This window comes from Coptis chinensis, chromosome 4, assembly GCF_015680905.1.
Source record: "Coptis chinensis isolate HL-2020 chromosome 4, ASM1568090v1, whole genome shotgun sequence".
In the NCBI taxonomy this organism is placed as follows: Eukaryota; Viridiplantae; Streptophyta; class Magnoliopsida; order Ranunculales; family Ranunculaceae; genus Coptis; species Coptis chinensis.
Window position 1 is genome coordinate 79,955,783 of NC_141459.1, and position 21,891 is coordinate 79,977,673.

Below are 21,891 nucleotides of genomic sequence, written 5' to 3' on the forward strand. Positions count from 1 at the left end.
TGATGATCTCCGTGGTGTATATCACCCTCACTATGACGCAGCTTATAATTTCGGTGTCTATAGGTGCTTCTCGTGTTCAACGGGTAATGATCGACACACGTAGGCCACTTCCAGCCGCCATTTTTCAAGTGGATGTTATTCTCGATGCAACTTCTTTATGGTAGGGTATGATCATCGCCAAGACAATCCTATCATCGGTTTTGATGGGACAACATCTTCACCGGTTGGAAGAATTACCTTACCAATCAAATTAATGAACAAAGAAGTTGAGCTCGATTTCTTATTGATGGACTGGCGATCCCACTATAACGCAATTTTGGGCGAGATTGATACATTCCATGGGGTCTGTAGTCTCCACATTTCATCGTGTGTCAAGTTCCCATTCTCTCGGGCATATTTGCAAGGTTCAGAGTGACCGTGTATCTGCCCATTCCCCGTCATGACAAAGCAATGGATGACTATAAAAATCTGAAGTTCGAGGTAATACGATCCTTGCAAGTGCCCCCGCCTTATAGCTACTGCCGGGCGTGCCTCCATCTATAATATTGAGGCTCATGTGCAAGGGCCACCGACAGGGATTGACTTTGGAAGTGCAAGTAGGAGATTCAAGAGAAGAAACCACTTTTATTTCCGCTGAACTTTCGAGCGTAGAACAACAAGAGTTGGTTTCCTTTACAAAAAATAAGCGTATATTCGCTTTGAAAATTGAGGAAATGCCGAATAGACCCTTCTTCGTTCGTCATAAACTTGACATTGATCCAAGTTTCGTGCCACCAAAAACCAAGAAGAATGGCACCTCGATCGAAGCTCAAAGTTAAAGAGGAGATTGATAAGCTACTTGCGGTTAACTTTATCCGACGAAGTTACTTACCCAAAATGGCTTGCTAATGTCGCCGCAAGGCTAAAAAGAACGGACAAATCAGAATTTGTATTGACTTTACAAACCTTAACGCAGCCTTTGTCCGATTCATCCGTGATCCATTGCCACGAATTTCGAACTAGTGGATGCCACTTCGATTCCAACGCCTATCTTTCATGGATGCTTTTCGTGGTACTACTAGATCTCTTTGAATGTTGATGACCAAGAGTTCACCGCTTTCATTACCCACCAAGGCATTTTCTCGCTACAATCGTTATGCCTTTTGGTCTGAAAAATGCCGGTGCAACCTACCAAAAGCTTGTCAATACAATTTTTCCGACCTGTTGGGATAATAATGGAGGCTTATATTGATGATATAGTCGCTAAATCGGGCTTACCGGTGATCATCTTTCCGATCTTCAACTTGTTTTTGATAGGCTTAACAAATATAACATGAGACTCAATCCCACCAAATGTTCTTTTGGCCTCTCTTCTAGAAAATTTCTGGGATACCTCATGACTCGTAGAGGTATTGAGGCTAATCCTGATCAAATACGTACCGTTATTGATATGCCATCACCAAAAAATAAGAAGGAAATTCAACGGCTTATCGGGTCGGCTTGCCGCTTCATAGATTTATTTCTAAATATTCGATCGTTGTCATCCCTTCTTCCGTGACTTTAAAGGGGCGCAACTTGGAACATTGATTGTGAGATGGCATTGCAACATCCGAAGAAATACTTGGTCAGTCCTCCTATATTGACAAGTCCTTCAACGGGTCAACCAATTGGCATGTACCTAGCAGCCTACAACTCAAGCCGTTAGTGCTATTCTTTTCGTCGATGATGGTAGACCCGCCTTTTTATCGCGAAGACGTTAACCTGAGCTGAGTCTCGTATTCAAAGATGGAAAAATGGCACTTGCATTGGTTCATGCCGCCGTCGGTTAAAACCATACTTCCGTGGGAGGTTGGTCGAGTTTATACCGAGTATCCCTTTACGCAAGATCTTTCGTGAATGCACAAGAATCAAGCAGATTAGCCTAATGGGAAAGTTATCTTAGTGCATATAGCATTGTCTTTGAAAGTCGATCGCTGAAAAAGGACATGCTCTAGCTTTTTGATAGCTGATTTTCCGATTGATGATTCTCCTATTGACGATTTCTTTAGCGCCAAGAAGAATCTATGGAAGACATTCGCCACCAATAACGGGGCTTAATTTAAGACCAACTTGCAAACGCAATTCCTAATCCAATTGACCTATGGATTGTTTATTCAGATGGCTCCCATAATAAATCTGGTCCGAATTGATGCGTTTTTGTTAAACCCGGTGGAGAGAAGATTGAGAAATCTATGGCGACTTGGCTTCCCCGCTTCAAATAACGGCCGAAGTATGAGGCTGCCGCTTGTGCCTTTGAGAACAGCCTTTGAAACCGGGGCGAAAGCTCCAATTATACACGGATTCTCGCCTTTGTAGCCAATCAGTTTGGTGGGTCTTTTGAAGCAAGAGATGACCGTGATGGCGGCTTATCTTGGTTTGATACATAGCCTTGCTCGACAATTTGATAGCATCTCTATCACTCAAAGACTCGAAATGACATACGCCATGCCGATTCATAGGGCTTATCTATCCGCCGCCGTTAGAAGCGAAGAGTCAAGACACATCACCGTGGAGTTCCGTAAAAGAGCCAAGCATTGACTTTACCGAAAAAGAATTGCATGACTTGTATGTACATGAAAGCAATTACTTGTTTTGCTTGTACGCTAACAAATAAATACGACCCACGATAATCGCACTCAATCATGACTCGAAGCGAAAAGGGAGATGGAAAATTCACAACATGACCATACTTTGATCTTCCATTAGAATCTGTAGATCCATTTGTTCCTCCCCGAATTCGCCCCCAAAACGGATAGTGAGTTGGTACATGAAGCGGATGATAGTCCCGGTTCCCGATATATGATACTATCGTGAGCCGCTGATGATCTCCGATGCAAAGATTGGCGCCTTCCTTATATCCACTACTTGCAAGTTTCTTCGCTTCCGCCGTAACCAAAACTCACCTGAAATAATCAAACGCCGATGCATGGAAGTTTTGGTGATATCCATTCGACGGAAGTTTGCAATTATATCGCAAAGGCTCGACTTAAACCCTATGTTGTGATGCCTCAAAAAGGAAGGACTTCAAATTTTGAAGAGATTCACTCCGCTTATGCGAAGCCACCTAAGGGGACGTTTAGCTCATAAAGCTATGACACAGTATTATTGGTGGCCAAAGATGCAAAAGGATGCAAAACACCTATCCGAGAGGTGTGAGCCATGCCAAAAGCACGATAATATGAGTAAACTCCCCATATCGAAGTTGCATCCCATGCTAAGCCCGTGGCCATTTGCCAAATGGGGCTTAGACATTATTGGTCCTTTACCTAAAGCTCCGTAGTATATGATTCCTTCCTTCAGGCAACCGACATTTTACCAAATGGGTAGAAGCAAAGCCTTTGGTCCAAATCCATGCTTCCAATGTCAAAATGTTTTTGTGGAGAAATATTGTTTGTCGCTTTGGCATCCCCGCGGCACTTGTATCGATAATGGTAAACAATTTGATGTCAAGAAATTCGCCGGGCTTCAGGCTAATTTGAAGATACGGCATAACTTCTCCGCGACCTTATCATCCGCGAAGTTAACGGGCAGCCGGGCCACCAATAAGGTGATTTTGGCCAACCTAAAGAGGCGCTTTGACCGGGCGCCAAAGGAAATTGGGTCAAGGAGTTACCACCGCCTTGTGGGCTTATAGACAACGCCAAAATATTCAACCGCATTATCACCTTTTACCTTTGCATATGGTGTCAAGCAGCCTTTACCTACGAACTGATTTCCAAAGATATCTCGGCCGGGCCATTGCTGTTGAAACAGTTCCAATGACACTACTTTGGCTAAGTCAAAAGCTCTTATTGATGAGGTTCGCCTTCGGGACTACAACAGCTTTTATTAAGTATCAAGTCGACATGAAACGGAACTACGACAAGAAGATCCGGCCCTAAGTCTTTTTGTTCTCAAGACTGGGTTCTCTCAGAGAAACCCAAAGCTTATAGAATCAGGAAAGTTTGGGGAAAATTGGCAAGGACCCTACATCATAGATCGCCCAAAGATCTAAGGGGTCATATTTCCTCCGTGACTATTTCTCGAAGAATAATAGAGAAGCCATGGAATGCTTACCACCTTCGCAAGTTTTACCGTTAGGAAATTTTTGCAATTTTACATTACTCCATCAATAACAAATCTATCCATCTATGTAGTTCGCTCTATTTTATCCATCAATAAAGGCATTCAACTTCCATTCTCTTAGTTTGGTTGTCATTTTACATTTCTATTCGTCTCAGACTTTTACTTTAAACAATGTCATTCATTAACGCTCATTCTAGGGAGTTCATTCATATTATGCCTTTTTCGGTCCAAAGTAAGTCGATTCATGCCTACTTGACGGAAACTGAAATCAATAAGATGGTTATTCTTGCTCGAACAATTATTGCAATACTCCCACAATACAATATCCGCGGCAATTCCACTACTAAGGCAATGACGCCAGGTTTTAGTTTGGTCCCAGCAGCACGGTGACGACTTTGAACCCGCGGACAACTCCAACAGTTTGTCGCCGCGGCTTCACGCTCGTACAAATATTTTAACACCTGAATAGCTAGGTTCATGGAGGACCATCATGTCCCTTTGCCTTTCAATAACTTTCTCCAATGGTTCTATATTGGGAGTTTTTTCTCTACATGGGGCGCCTCGCTCTTTTACATTCATAAATCAACAACACTAAGTTTTATACGTATGTTATCCGACATCACAATGATATTCAATAGCCAACACATACTTTATTTTTATTTTCATAAAAAGAATTTTTAGCTCTACGATATTACATACTCGCAATCACATGATCATTGGTTTGGGAAAATCCAATGGTTTCTTCCCAACTTTTCGCGATATACAACTCGCATAAATCTTTGTAATTCATCTTCTCACGCTCTAGTTCATCTCCCGCTTCTATTAAAGTCTCTCACAATTGTCTTACGGATGATTCACAAGCAGCCATTTGCACATGATCTTGGCCGAGCCGCCGCTTAAATCTCATCATTCGCTTGTTATTTTTCTCAACCTCTTTTTTGCACGCTTTAAGTTCCTCGATCTTTGGTCGCCACGAAAGTGACTTCAATTCTATCACATCTGCTTTTAAGTGTTTGTGTTCCTCCATTATCTCACATGCTTTCCCAAATTCTTCAGACGCCTCCTCCCTCTTCTTCCCGCTTCCGTCCGGTTCTGTTAAGTTTTTGTTTTCGCCTTCTAACTCTTTGATGGTTCCGCTTTTAACGCTTTGTTTGCCTCTTCCAATTTTTGGTTGAGTATCTTCACTTTCTTTTTATTTCTTCTAAGGCATTGACTTCATTCGAATCGATATTTTTCTTCACGACTTTTTCATGAATTTTTTTGCCTCAGTATTTCACCACCGCTTTAACTCAAGGCAAAAAATATCTGATTTCATCAATCTTTCAGACTTAAACACAAGTTTGCAATAACTCATAAAAAAATACTATCATACCTGGTTTATACTATCGAAAAATCATTGACATTGCTTCATCATATATTCTCCGATGTTCTCCTCGTATTCGGTCACATTTTTGATATTTTTCGAGCCCTTCCATTACGTAATCCCGGCGATCCCTTCACTTCGCCTTCCAAACTTGAAAATCTCTCGCTTCATCTACCAATTTCATCGGTTTTAGTGTTGGACACAAATTTTTTACCGGCCCTAACGCAATAGTAAAAATCAAAGGTCAACTTATCATAATGATTCTCGTGGTTTTCCTCCATGAGTAGTATTACCCCCGACAAGATTTTGCCGCTGGTTGTTGCATTCTTTGCTCCTGTGATTTTGTTTTGCCGCTTTGTTTTCTTTCACCGACTTTGTGTTCTTCGCCGCACTATCTTTTGTAAGTATCACTCGCTTTCGCTTTTTTTTCCGCCCATTCTTTTCCTCAGATATACCAAAACCAAAACGAGATATTACATCTCACCACACTTTTACATTTATATGTTTTCTACGGAACATACCTTTTCCTCTTGATGTCAAGCGTATGTATTATCTTTCGTCCCGAATGTTTTGTGCATTGTAGTCTCGCCCCTCGAGGCATCATACATTGTAACGCTGGTTTTTTCTCTTGGTCTCCGTCACCGCTTTCTTGTGGCACATCTTCTTTTGTACAATTCACTTTTTTTGCTTGGCAAACTCAAAGACTAGTTCTCGCCGGTTAACTCCGCTCCATCTTCTTTTTTCACTCTCATCGCTATCGCCGCCAAATATTGCATTTCGACTCTTACTCTTCTTCGCCATTTCACTATGTGTCTCCTTGGACCTATCGGGCCGCTTGTTCGATAACCCCATAATGTCGAAATCAACGATATCATCAAAGTAGCTAAGATCTACCAATCTTTCATCGAGCATTCATGAAAGAAGAAACGAAGATTGTTCTCCACTTCCTTTGTCCAATTCAATATCCGGTAGTATACTACTCGCATTTTCGTTAGACACAAAAATAACTCGTGTTAGTCAACAATTTACTCATAGTACTATTTTCAATACTTATGTTTTGGCTTACCTCAAATTTGTTCGCACTTTTTAAACTCGGCCGGATTCCACTTCCCTCGTAAGCGTACAAAATCTATCCCATCCGATGTATACTTTTGAAACCTTTAAAACTTCGCTTGAATCCTTGAATTCAACTTCAAATTTTAGGTACCCTTTCGCCGGTATGGCTTTCGGTCAGATCAACGCCAAGATTTCTTGAGCCCCGAACCTTCGTTAAATTCATTTTGTAAACGGTGCGCCTCGTGAAAGATTATCCGTAAATATATTGGCAGCTTGTCCCGTGCAATTTGCCACCACTCCAATAATTGCACTATTTCTTTGCTCAACGGAATTGCGCTTCCTCGCAATTTAATCAGGTGTGTTTCCATTACTACTTCATCTTCTTCGACTTTCGCTTCAAATTGTACACTTCATCCATCTCAAATTTCTCGAGTCCTAGTATTTTCTCAGATTTCTTTAAGCTTACCATCGACGCGTTCCGTGTAGTCGCCAGATCTATCACCTTCTTTCCACCTTACCAAGTCCGGCGATCGTCATCGAAGTTTCTTCTCGAAGTATTTTTCCCCTCAGATAGTACGGTAGAGTCCACCTGAAAACATAGAAAAAAAAAATCGGGTCGATTGCTTGAAAACCGGTTCTCTAAAGCCACAAAACCTTCTTCAATCGGATAAAGGGGTCACGTGTACGGTGCCCTCCTTAGCAGTGCACTACACTATATCGTGATTTGATTTATGGGTCACTTCATCTATTTAGTATCGGTTTTGAATTGGTTGAGAAATTTACAAAACCGACTAAATCGGGTTCAGCCAGGTTTATATTTATTAAACCCGAAATAATCCGAATTCATGATGAAGTAACTATGTGTTTGTTACATACAAAAACTAACGAATAAAACACGTTATACCAACAAATTTGTTGCATGAATATTCTACCCCATTTGTCCCCACGTGCCCCCTCTTTTAAATTCACTTTTTGACCACCTAACAACCCAAATAAAAGAGGACATAATTCCCTTTATACCCTCGCCTCTACCAAATATCCAAGACGACATATTCAAACAAACCGCACTTCAAATCTTAATCAAACTTGAACCCATCTCTAATATGAAATAAAAACTCTACAACACAAAACATTATATGCTCAGATGGAGCCACGTTTTGCAAACATTATATGGCATGAAGAAACGCTTTCTTCATTGATATGCTCAGACGACTCGTTCCCCACAAGTGGTTCGACAATGTATAGTCTCTCTACATGACTTGTAGACACTGGGACTCGCCCCAATCAGATTTCTTTTTAGTTGAGCAAGGCGCATACAAAACTTTTATATCCAAGCAGAGTTTGTTGGAGCGAAACGCACTGCTTTGTCAACGGAAGATGGAAGACGAAAACACGGCGCTTACGGTGTTCTAGAGGCGCTTTGAGCCAAGCTTTTTCAAGACTTCAGTGGAGTCTTGACTACGCCCTGCTTGATAAGCTTCATAAACAACACTTATATATAATGTTTTGTCCAAATGGGTTTTTCATTTTGGAGGATTCTTTTTCTAATCAAACTTCATCCGCCATCTCAATTTTATCTCTTCCATATTCTTATCTCATCCAACACTTTGAGTCCTATTACCGCTTAACTTCCTTTTAGTATTGTTATTACTATACTACCCCTACGCTTAATTTTCAACGTATAGTCCAAATATCGCTATTTCGCTGGCACGCCATTAATTCGATTTCGCTATCCGCGACGTTGTTCTAGTTTTCAATTTAAATCAATTTCTTTTGCAATTTTATTTATGTGCATCTTTTATTCTATCTATGCTTTCGGCCGCTTTTTTTTAACTACGCCATTAAGGCCCAATACACGCTAATTTAACATTTTTTCATTTCCGCTAATTCCCGAATTTTTTTTCGATTGTCCATTTTCTTATCGCTTACGCTCACACGACACTTTGTTATACACTTTTATTAATTCACGCTTTTCGTGATTTTCTTTTTTGCCATGTGAACTTTGTTCGCCTTTGACAAAGAGGGCGGTGTTTTCAATTCCCACCTACGCGGGTAAACGCCCATTAGTAGGGGTCTCTATTTTATTCATTTAATCAACAGGCTAAAGCCCACTTCGCATTATCATGGATCAATGTATGTGCCTATTAACTCATGTGTCTAAGGTCAACCTTAGCCACATGGCTTTGCCACTAATATATACATTGATTTATGTCCGTGATTCATTTCTTATCAAAAAGATAATTATCACTTGACAGTATATTTCTATCACAATAGCTCAAGTAACAAGACTACTTGAGCTACAAGGACTCTCTACTCTACCTCTATAAATATCAAACTATTTTTCATAAGGAACTACGTGGAAACTTGATCCCTAGAGAATAGATCTTGGGTACGTAGGCAGCCATTATTTGGTTCTGGGCCATCTCCCCAACATCAAAATCCTCTGCTTCTTAGTGCTTCGTCACCATTGCTCTCGTTGTGTTGAAGCAGCTTTATTGTCAAAACAAGACGTGATGAACACAAGGCAAGCCCCACCATACTTGAGGTCTTGATATTCTACTAATTTTGAAGGTTCACCTATTATTGTCAAGAATCTTCAACCAACGAAATTACCCTGGAATTTCAGCAATTCAAGGCTTAATTTGGTAATTTAAAATAGAAGGAGCATACAATGGCACATTCTATAACCACTAACAGTTACACCTTTGTTCTTATGTAGCGACCTCCTCCTCCTTACATTACGCATGATCTATCTTATTAGCATTACATTAATGTGAATTGAATCTTGAGAAATGCTATATTTTATAATTCTTTTGACGCCGAACTTTCTTAAACTTCTAAATTCCTAGTATTTAATGATCATGTTCTTCTTTATAAGTTCCACTTTCCTATAGAACTGCAGTTGTCCAAAATTCTATCTCCCCAATGGGCTCGTAAGATGGAGAAATTCATTTCGCTCATTATGGTTCTCTTCTAGTAATAGGCATGGGATCCAAAGTTGATCTTGTCCAAACAAAATCTTCTTCCCTCGAATTGGTCTCTAATGGGCTTAATCATGTTAACCATTCTCCTAACAAATTATTCAATCCCACAACTTCCTAAGTGACTTGTGAACCATTATTGAAGTCTTGCCTTGTGGCGAAGAATCTTTGGGGACAGCTGCTTCTTGTTGTTCTCAGATACCTGCTATACCTTGGGAACAATTATGTTGCAGGGTTGAAGTGAAATAATCCTCACCAACTTCGGACCTGTGTATTGTTGGAGCCAACAAGATTCCAGATCCTTGGGCACTTCCAGCGTGCACCCCTAGCCTTTGGTGAGTTCGATTTCAACTTTTAATTTTTTATCTTAGTAGTCCTATTAACCATATATTCCGTAAATATTAAGAAAAACTGATATTTGTACTTAAGATCCTCAACACATTATACATAGTGTTTAGATGAACTGCCCGGAATATTTTTTTTTACAATTGTTTCAGTATGAAATTTGTATTTATTCTTGAACTCCACCAACAGGGTAGTATCCCCTTGGTAACACTAGTATATTTAGTTTGTCTAGAGGTTATATTTCCAAGGAAATTGTGTTAATCATGTTGCACGCTCTAGGGTGCCAAACCTATTAGTTGGATGTCCAATCATGATATATAAATCTTCGATATCAGACTTTGATTTGTTGCACTCATCACTTACATATAGCCTTAATTATTATCCTTTTTCTATCTGACATGGCCAATTTAGAGTGTAATTATCTACATTTGTCTCAGAATAACACTCAATTTTAAGGATAAATGGTCCAAGATAGTGACCTTTTAAGAAGGTAGTAGTATGTGTTACAACCTCCTCGCAAGAACAACACCGATTATCAAAAAGCAAGAAAAAAAAAATCATTTTAAAGGACAAGGTACCTCTATATAATAAAGGTCGGGCAGTTTGATGCTAATTTATGAAGAATAATATTTAGTTGGATGTTATGGCTTACTTTCGTGTTCTTTTACATGATAGCTCACTTCATCCACGGATATGGTTTTAATTAGCTCCTAAGGTCACTTAATTTAGCCCAAGGCTTATCGCTTTCCTTGGCACTCAAAATAATTTCCTTTTCATACAGAGGGCAGGTCGGAAATACCACTGTTTTAAACGCATCTATGCATTACTAAATAATATCGATAGACCTCATCTAATTAAGGGAATACTTCAATAATAGGCCTCAAACCCAAACCATGAGTTATCTTGTAACTTGTAAAACCGACTCCATGACTACCATCTAGACATCAAGTATCACCATTGCAAAGATCATCATGCCCAATTCCACACACAAAAAAAACTACTTTCTCTACAAACCATCCTTAAACTTATCCATAAACAAGTGCAATCCAAAAGATTGCAGCCAAACAATCCCAAACAATTAATCTTAAAGACGAACCGAACACGCTAAGTCACAATAATAATTCAATAAACATATCGAAAATCTTAAAGAGGCCATGCCGATTCACAAGTAGAAAAGCACCCAATTGAAAACGGTAAAAATTTAGCACACCACCGGACAAACACAAATATATTGAATAAAAATATCGGAAATCGAGTATGGAGAGAGGGAGAAAAAAATAGGAACCTCGCTTTGCGCTTCTTCCTTCTTCACGTAATAACCTAAAAGAAGATTCTTTTTTGAAGAAATCGTGAAAACAAGGTATAAATTAGTTAATTTCAAACCGTATATGAGAAGAAAATCAAGAGGGAGGAAGAAAGGAGGAAGAAACAAACCTCGCTTCGCAATAATTTTCAGCCGACTTTTCTCGACTTTTCCCCATAAACAGCTTGCCCTAAGTATAACTTATACCAAGTTCTCTCACAAAAACCAAAATTTTCAAAGATCAAATTGGCGGTTTTTATTTCTAATTTTGGTTTAAGGGTAGTCGAAAGCAAACCAGTTGGCTGTTTAATTTCTATTTAAACTAATTTTTCAATGGTTTTTCTATTCAAAAGGGAAACCAAAATATATTAACTAGAAAAACCGCGGTCTCTTTTATTTTTTATTTCTACCGGTCTAGGACAATGCCCAAAATATCGCCTTATATATCGGAGATATATCCGATATATCTCGCTTTTTGGTACACCGATATAGAAATATTCGATATATCTCAACCGAATATTGAATTATTTTTTTCCTAATATATATCGCAATTTCCGATATAATGATATATATCGACCGATATATACAATATTTCCGATATAAAGTGTTGACTTTGACCGATATATTGTGACGGTATTTCCGATATAATCGACAATATTTTTGATATATCAACATACAAAACAAAATTTTGATTGGTCAACAAAAAAATAAATATCTCTGATATTTCTGATATATTCGATATATATCGGTTTTTAGGTACATCGAAATATTCACCGAATTCAATATTTTGGACCTTGGTCTAGCAAACCAATCACGCGCCTATTTCATTTCTATTTAACCTAATTTTTTTTTTCGATTGTTTTTCTAACTAATTAACTTAATAATTAATAGGTTATCATTAATAACACTTCTGGAAGTCACATCACAAGTGATTTCAAAAACTTGGCAAAATCACTCTTAAAATGATGTTGAATACATAGATATTACATCACTTTATAAGTGACACGGTGAGTAACAACACTTTTAAAGTGATGTTGAATACATAGATATATTACATCACTTTATAAGTGATAATGGCGAAAGTGACGAAAAGTGTTACTATATCACTATCATGACATCACTTATTAAAATGATGTTGTACAACTCTACTAAATCAGTTTTCAAATAAGTGATGTTAAAAAAAGATTGTGATAATTATTACATCACATGTTGAGAAAAGTGATGTCATAGTTTTCATATGACATCACTTCACCGAAAAGTGATATAAAATTAGTGATGTCATATGTCATATTTGTTGTAGTGTATTATGGACATCGTAAACAACCACAGTTGTCCGATCACCTTCTCACAAATGGTACATAGTGTTGATTCTCAATCTCTAGATATCAATTGTCTATCTCGCATCATGAGGTTATCAAGATGGAAACATATCTTCACTACCCAAACTCCCAAATGATGGAGAGGACATACTTTATGGCCTCTCACATTCTAGCACATGGCTATTGCCGGTGTTGAGTTTAGTCTCACACCATTGGTTAAAGCTGAGACACATCAATGGTTGATAATCTATGGCACTACTTAGTACTTGCGTGAAAGAAGGTGGGATGGCATTTGCCAAGGCTCATGGATCCGATGTATGGGAGTTAGCTTCAGTGCAAACGGAGTTCAACAAGCTTTTTAATTCGGCAATGGCATGTACGACTAAGATTACTATACATGCAAATTGGTCAGGTTATAAGGATGGGTTCCATAGGTGTGAGATTGCTTGCTGATGTTGGTGGTGGAACTGGGATGTTGATCAGGGAAATCGTAAAGGTGCATCCCCATGTACATGGCATAAATTTTGATCTACCTCATGTTGTTGCAACAACACCTGATGAGTGCACAGGAGTTGCACACGTTGGTGGAGACATGTTAGTAGAGATTCCTCTGGCTGATGCCATAATCATCAAGGTTAGAAGAATTTGAATTTGTCTATATTTTTATCCAAATTGTGGTAGTGTAGGTACTAGATTATTTAATTTCATTTGTGAACCAATTCATAAGTCATCTTATCACATTATTGGATGAAAGTGATGAGAGTTTGGATCATGTGCACAATTGAAAGATTGTTATAGGGTTGGACTTGTCCCTCAATAAATAATGACATATTCAACATGATCCCGACTTTTTTGAAATCGAGAAGAATTCCTTTCAAATTGATCTTACAAGAAGAATTATGGTATGGATGAGTTTAGAAAATAAAAATGCACCTAATAGGTAAATCTAACTTTGCATGAAATTTGAATTCATAGTACAAACTTTTTTGAGCAAATTTGGGGAACCAACTTGTTACTTTGTTGCACGCTAGGTTCTCGCTTTGTGTTCCGGCCCATTATTTTCGTGATGTGTCACAATTATGGGCAATATGAAAACCAAAAGAACTTGACTAACACCAATGACAATAACCCGTTAATCAATAATCAAGTAGTCATAAGGATCAAAACCTAATAAATGCATTAGTGCATACCAAAGCCCAAATATTAAATTTTTAGGAGGACCAAAACCTAAATAACCCAAATTTATTCCCCCCGCCATAAAACTATAAATCAATTTTTTTTTTGTTTGCTAAAGATATGATATTATCTTGAAATCATCCTTTTAGTACAATCATTCCTGATATCATGATTAATCCAGCAACCTAAGAAAGGAGGTGGAGTTACATTCCAAACATAAGAGTACTTAGGGAGCCAATGCCTCCAGCCATGTTGTAATATATTCTCTTGGTCTATTATGGTATCCTAGTCCATTGTTTCTGCCTTATGAGCCACAAAAGTCGCCAATGCATCTGCCCCATAATTTGCTTCTCTGTAGCTCCATTTAAGGACGAAGTTTCCTTCAGAAATTAATTCTCGAATTTCCTTTATCAGCTCCTTTGCAATTGCCGGTATTGGAGATGAATTATTGATTACGAACTCATGAAGCATACACAGTCCGTTTCCACTAGCACATTTGCAAGGTTTGAGGCTTTGGCAGCTTTTATTTTTATTTTCATGGCAATTGCCTCTGCCAAAAAAGTCGTAGCTGGTCATTATGAACATACCATTTTCATCTCTTAACAAGCATCTAGCTCTTGCTGCACCCGGATTCCCAAGTGATGATCCATTAATGTTAAGCTTAATCCAACCAGTTGGAGGACTATCCCATTTCACATTTATTTCTATCTTCTCATAGGCATTTTGTGGTCGATTGTCATCAATTTCAGCCATGGTTTCCGTCATCTTCCTTGCTTTTATCACCCAACGAAGAGGCTATTGGGGTTTTCCATTGAATATGATGTCATTTCTTGCCAACCATATGGACCACAACCCAGCACCAAGTGTACTCATCCACATTCTTGCGTCGACCATATTTTCTAAGCATGTGACCATGTGTTGTAGCCATTCTCTAATGGTATAAGCAGTACATTAAGCCATTGAAATCGGCAATCTAAGTCCTAGCCAAACAGCTCTAGCGAATGTGCAATGGACAAACAAATGCACTGGTGATCCATCCACACACTTACAAAGAGAACACACTTTATTCACCGTTAATCCTCTCCTGCATAGGAGGTCAGCAGTTGGAATAAGCTCATGTACTAGCTGCCACATAAAAAATCTCACCTTATAATGATTAAATTCAGTTTCCAGATTTTAGCAAAAAATCTTGATCTTTTCTCTGGTCGGATCACACCACTCTTACATCAGGCTATATACACTTTTGACAGTGTATTCCCCATATTTATGCAGCCACCAGAAGGTAGTATCTTCTCTTACTTCAAAAGTAAGTGGGATGGACATGATTCTTTTCACGTAATCAGGTGGCCATACCTCCGTAATCAGCCTTGTGTCCCACTGTCTGGTAACTGGGTCAATGCAGTTGCTCACTCGATCCTGATACAGTCACTAGGTTTATCAATTAAATGCAGCGCAATTGGGGTATCTGGAATTCAGTTATCTTGCCAGGCCCAAATGGAAATGTCATTTCCCACTTGCCATCTCCTCCCCAGTACAAGAAAGTTTCTCGTGTAGTGCATAGTCCTCCAAGTTGTTGAAGCAGATGAGGTTAAATGAGCATGCATAAAATGTTGTCTCTGGAAGTACTTATCATTCATTTGAGTCACCCACAGAGATTGAGGACTACATAATTCCCACGCCTTCTTTCCAAGCAAAGCTAAGTTTTGCATTTGAAGATCTTTAATGCCCAACCCTCCGCAATGCACCGGTGAACATGCAAGATCCTAGGAGAAATAATGCATTTTCCTTTTTCTCGAGGTATGGGCCTAAAGAAAATTCCTTCTTATCTTATCCATCTCTTCGATAATATTCAACGGAAGTTGAATGCACGACATAACGTGTGTGGGCAAAGCAGAAAGCACAGAGTTTATTAGAGTAAGCCTTCCACCTTTATACAGCAAGCTAGACTTCCAAGAAGCTAATCTGTTGTTGAATTTTTGTAGTAAAGGTAAGAAATGTTGTCTCTTATTCCTCCCATTGAACACTGGTGGAATACCTAGATAGGTTGGAAAGTTAAAAGTGCAAGGAGTTCTGAAAATCCGGTGGAACATTCTAGAATCTTTGTCTGGTAATCTCTTATTATGAATGAATTGAGACTTATTTTTGTTTATACTTTGACCCGAGGCAGCATAATACCTTTGAAGACACTTGTCGATTTATGTTGCTTCTTCAAGGTTCCCTTTCCCAAAAATAATGGTGTCATCTGCATACGTGAGATGAGTGATTGACAAATTGTGTCTTGATAATTTGATTCCATGGATTAAACCTTACTCTTGCAATCGATTAAGATTGAGCAAAAGAACTTCAACACAAAGCACAAACATATATGGAGATACAGGATTGCCTTGTCTCAAGCCACGAGTAGGTGAGAAGAAACCGTAAGGAACTCCGTTGAGCGTAATAGAGAAGGTTGGACTCCTCACACGTAACATCACTTTTGTATCCATCAATTTCCATATTTTTTTCATTACCTCCTCAAGAAATGGCCACTCAATTTTATTGTAAGTTTTTTGCATGTCCAGCTTTAGCCCAAAACATTTTGCACTTGCATTTGACTTACCCTTGATAACATGAAACACCTCATGTGCAAGCAGAGCATTATCATGGATTGACCTTCCCAGTAAGAAAGCACTTTGTTGAGGTCCTACTATTCGCTGTAAAATCGGTCTCATCCTCTGGACAATAATCTTAGCAATAATCTTGTAGCTTACATTGGGTAAGCTAATAGGCCTGAAGTGATCTGCTGCCGAAGGGTGTGGTATTTTTGGTATCAAGACAATATTGGTATGATTTATTTCTTTAGTAAAGGTGCTTGATTGAAAGAAATGTTGAACAAGGCTAATTATTTTCTCATGTACCTCCTCCCAAAATGTCTTGTAGAAAACAGCTTGGAATCCGTCAAGCCCTGGAGCTTTGAAGGATCCAATATTTTTTACCGCATTCCAAATCTCCTCAGTGGAGACAGGCTTGATTAGAGAATCATTTTCTTCCTTTGTCACCAGCAGTTGGATAGCTTCCATTAACTCACCATCATATTCAGGTTTCGACGTGGAGAACAAATTAGAGTAGTACTGTACAAGATGATCACCAATCTCTAGACGTTGTGTTAACACCTCCCCATTTAGCTTCACTAATCTGTTTATATCATTTCTTCTGTGTATGTTAATCACAACTATATGGAAGTACTTTGTGTTCAATTCTCCCATGCCATACCAGTCATGTTGAGCCTTTTGTCCCCAATGCATATCCTTCATTTTTAGTACCTCTTCGTACTCTAGAAGAAGGCTTTGTTCCTGGATGAGTTGTTGTTTAGTGGGAGTGACGCATTTGTGTTGTTGCTCTTGGCACTCTGTTAACTTCCTATCCAACTGCTTTAATTTCACCTCCAAGTTGCCAAAACATTGTGATTCCACTCAATAAGTTCTTTCCTGAGGCCAAAAGGTTTCGGCTGTAAGGAGAAGGAAGGCGAACCGAAACACTCTTGTTGTCATAGCGTTGCATACCACATTCTTGCATCCAAAGATCTTAAGTCCACATAATTTCAAACCTGAATGGTCTTTTCAGGTTTATGTTTCACCGGTTCAAGACTCAAGTGTAACAGCTTGTGATCTGATTCAAGAGTAGCTTTATGGAATAACAAGGCATTAGGAAACATTTCCCTCCACTTGCTTGAACACAAGGCACGATCTAGTCTTTTAGAAACTCTAGCGAGGAAGCATTGTTTATTAGTCTATGTGAAAGTGGATCAAACAAACCCAAGATCCATAAGTTCACAATTTTGAATCATATCAGCAAAAGGTTGGCATTGCCATTGGTACACTGGTCGACCACCTCTTTTCTCTTCTTTGTACAAAATATCATTAAAATCTCCAGCACATAACCATGCATGATCATTTCCAGGATTTAAGTTTTCTATCATTTTCCACTGTTCTTTTCTTGTATGGAAGTCATTATTACCATAGATGCCAGAGAAATACCAAAAAGATGAGCCGATTTCATTAACTTTTGCATGAATGATCCAAGAATCTACATACACAATGTTAAGGTCTACATCCCCATCCCACAAAAGTCATAAACCCCCAGACAGTCTCTTGCTGGATAAATATAAGATTGGTAGCCACCTTTAACCATTCTAAGTAATCTACTAGACTTACTCATACTAGCCTTAGTTTCAGACAAAAAAATAAGTTTTGGTCTCAGCTTCTGTATTGAATCATTCAATGCTCTTATTGTCGAGGGGAGACCAATGCCTCGACAGTTCCACACTAGGCAACTCATGGCTTCTTTTGGAGCTATTTGCGGGCAGCTGCTGATAAGCACCCAAAACTGTATTATAAAAACATGTAGAGACATAACATTTCGGTCAATTTTGTGCTTAATAATCATGAAATAATCGCATCTTCGTGCTTTTTGCAGGTTGGAGCAACTAATGTAAAAATTATGATAAAGCCAGCATTTAAGCACAGAATAGGGAGTATACACATGCCTTCCGATCAAGCCCATGTGAAGCCTAACAAATTCGGACTAAAGCCCAAAACTCAAATAGTACCAAATCCAATCCAAAACGGGATTTACATGCTTGTAAGCATCAAACTTCCGAAGCTCATATCTCTTGAACCCGGGACTCGAATCACGACGAGTGAGCTGCTTCGACGATCAGTGCGATGAACTCTACAAATAGGCGGGAAGTTGTAAAAATGCCAAAAGACCGGACTGCCACTGGACACTGTACGTGGACCCACTAGGCGGGCCCATAAGATTTGATGAGTCATCATGCAAGTCAAGACAAAGGTGCAAATAATTGGTGCAATTTTGACACCTTGCATGAAGTTAATGAGTTAGTTGGATTTAGGTGATGATTATCTAAAAAAATGAAAGGTGTCAAATGGGAGTTAGTTGTGGATAAGTGAAAAATAAATGAGAGGAGAGTGTTTCACGTGGGAGAAGAGAAAAAGGCTCTCTTATGTAAAGGGGGGCTGATTTTGGGAGTTAAAAGCTTTTACTTCCTTGACTTTTACTTTTCATTTACATCCATGTCTTTAATTTTGTTTTTTTAGTTCTTAGTTTTTAGAGAAAAGCTTGTAACTTGTTAATGGGGAACTCTCTCTAGTTTTAATAAACTCTTCTTCATTTAGGTAAACAGGTTGTAGTTTTCTTATTTTCATTCTCTTTCTTTTTCATTTCACATATCTTCTTGTATTTTAATTCAATCCTAGGATCATGAGCTAAAACTCTCCCAAGGGAGGGGTTAATGATGCTCATGTGAGGATCATGCTACAAATTTAGGATTCCAAAATCACTACTTAAAAGACTTAGGTTCTATTTTTCATCCCGTCCCCAAAATGACAGAGATTGACAATTATCCGATCAATTGTTGTAAAGTAGAACTAGGAGTTGGAATGATATTTGAGATGAAATATCATTTCAATTCTACATGCTAGCATGATATGTTTAGAGATAGGTATATTATGTTAGGGATTTGAGATGGTAGTGACCTATTTCTAAAAGACTTGTAGCTAGGCCTTGCATGAGTAGGATTAATCCTTCCTATCTCTCTCTCTTTTCATTTAACTATAAACAAACTTACAAATTTTAGATAACTTGTGTAAAAAAAAAAATCTATCTATAAAATCCTTCTCACTTAGTTCTCCAAAGTGTAGATTCCAGTTGTGATCATTTAAATTCTTGTCTTAGAAGTTGGAACGAAATCCCTACTCGAACTAGACTGACATTCTCAAAGAAAAAAAACAGTGAGTAAGGAATTATTGAGTTTTAGCACGTAGTAAGTCAACTTCTAAAAACACTGAAAAGTGCAAAGATCAGCTGCCTTCACTATCTGGTATTTATTACGCCTACCAGAAAAGCCAATGGAATTACCATTAGAGGAGAGGGAGTTCTCATCACCAGCTACATTCAAAGATGATTTGAGCCTAGGCTCTCTGTCTTTAAACATGCTTCCTTCAAACTCTTGATGCTACACAATCCATAACTCATGACTCTCTGGGTTTGCAATACCAAAGTCAATTTCTTGTCTCTTGTATTACATGGAATTGTTTCCACCTAAACACGAGTCAGTATAGCCAATCAAGTCCACAAACGGAATATTAATTGGATTATTAAACATTTCATGTGAAGTACTCATGAAGGAGGTATGAGGTTGTTGGACTGGTATGTCTGGAGAAAGTCCCAAAGATCTTGGGAATATGGTATCTAGATTAATTGGGTTAGAGTTGATAGTCCATTCATTGCTTGTACCAGCAGTGTGTCCAGCATTATGAATGGATCCCACATATTGTTTAGGTGAATTGACTTCCATAATCATTGGGCCTTTGTCCTTCCCATCCATGCGTTGTAGATGGTCAAGATTTGCATGTCCATCCAGTACGGAGTCATTTTCATTACCAGACCTAGGGATCTCAAAAATCCTTAAAGGTTGGTGCAGTCTTGGAAAATCATAACGATTAATCAGAGACACTTCAAACACTAGATGATCAGTCATGAGTTTTGGAAATAGCCTTGTTTTTGGATTATAAAGATCAAAACGTAGACCAGACGAAGTGAACTGTGGCTCTAGACCGAGATCAGCATCTGCTATGTTGCATGAGGATTGATGATGCCTAATGAACCCACATTTGAAGCAGCACACAGGCAAAAACTCATACGAGAATTGGATCCATTCAACTCCATTAATTGGTTAAGGAAGCTTGAATCCCGATAGGATTGGATCATGAATATCCATTAATGCTTTGACTCGAGTTAACTGAGAGAATTCATTAAACTTGGGGTACAACACTAGATGCATCAATTGATTGGGGGAGAAACAACCCGAGTCAATTAAGTTTCCTTCAACAATCTCCCTAATCCTGGAATAGTTCAGATAAGTTAATTATTTGAACCCAAACATAAAACTTGTTGAAGTCAGGTGCATGGTTCTTTTTCATCTCCATCCAAGGTACAATTTGTAAAATATGATGAGAAACAATCCAAGGTTGATGGGAAGTGTGAGAAAGGAAGGATCACCAACAAGGGGTTTATATAAGATGTTAAGACAATCCATTCTTCACGAATCACTTCCGCATGAAGTATGATCATCATTATCGCCAACCTAGAAGCCAATCCTGTAACAAGGAAAAACTCACTTCTTGCATTTCCAATGTTGTCATCTCTCATTAAACTTGAATTCTGTAAATTAAGCCATCTTAAACCGCATGCATTACCCAAATAAGTATCATTACCCCTTAAGCCCAATCACCAATTCGAAACCAATCAAAGCCTACAACCCATCTATAGCTGCAATAAATACCTAGAATCGCTTTACAAATTTCTAGATACAAAAACAATCTCTGAAAGTATGTGAAACAGTGTGACTCAGGAAGAAACGGTGTGACTCAGGTTTGGTGTGCAAAAACAATCTAGAGTTCGTTTTATGCAAAATTTTGACGAGCTCCTTGTGAAACAGGGTGTGACTCAGGTTTGATGTGCAAAATTTTGATGAGTTCGTTTTATACAAAATTTTGATGAGTTCCTTGTCTTCACACAATCTTTTTTGGTTATTAAGATGGTTTTCCATTAGTTTTCATGTAACGAAAATTGCAACCAGAGATCGTCTTTAAAAACAACGGGTAATTAAAAATGGTGATATTAATAGGTTGACTAACTTTGTTCTTGTGACGTAGTGGATATTACTTAATTGGAGGGATGAAGATTGTGTGAAGATATTGAAAAATTGGCACAAAGCATTAGCAAACAAAGGAGGAAAAATTATAATCGTAGAAGTTGTTTTCAGCCAGAGGGTGTAACTGTGTAAGTACATTTGATGAGACTAGATTGATTTTGGATCTCGCAATAATTGTGAATACCTCTAGGGGTAAAGAAAAAACTGAAACCGAATGGAAAATGCTGCCCAAAGATGGTGGCTTCCCTACCTACAAAATAATTCCAAATCCAGCTCTACCTCCATTATTAAAGCCAATATCCAGCTTAATGAATTACTTTAAAAAAACATCTTAATTAATTATTTTCAATACGGAACTATTCTCCCCAATTTCAATTTATTGTACAGAGTCTCATTGGTATTGGTTTGGTTGTGGTATGTGACAATTATTGATACAAATGTATGTTTTTTTTTTTTTTTTCGATATAATAATTGATACAAATGTGTTGTAGGTATTGTTTTATTTTGAAGGAGCTACCCGCTTCAACTATTGATAGAACCCCCGACCTCCT

The 21,891-nt window shown here is 38.4% G+C and overlaps 1 pseudogene; it reads left to right on the forward strand.

The window, feature by feature from the left end:
• Window positions 1-12,699: 12,699 nt before the first annotated feature.
• LOC147505009 ((R,S)-reticuline 7-O-methyltransferase-like) lies at window positions 12,700-21,464 on the forward strand (annotated as a pseudogene).
• The last annotated feature ends 427 nt before the right edge of the window (window positions 21,465-21,891 follow it).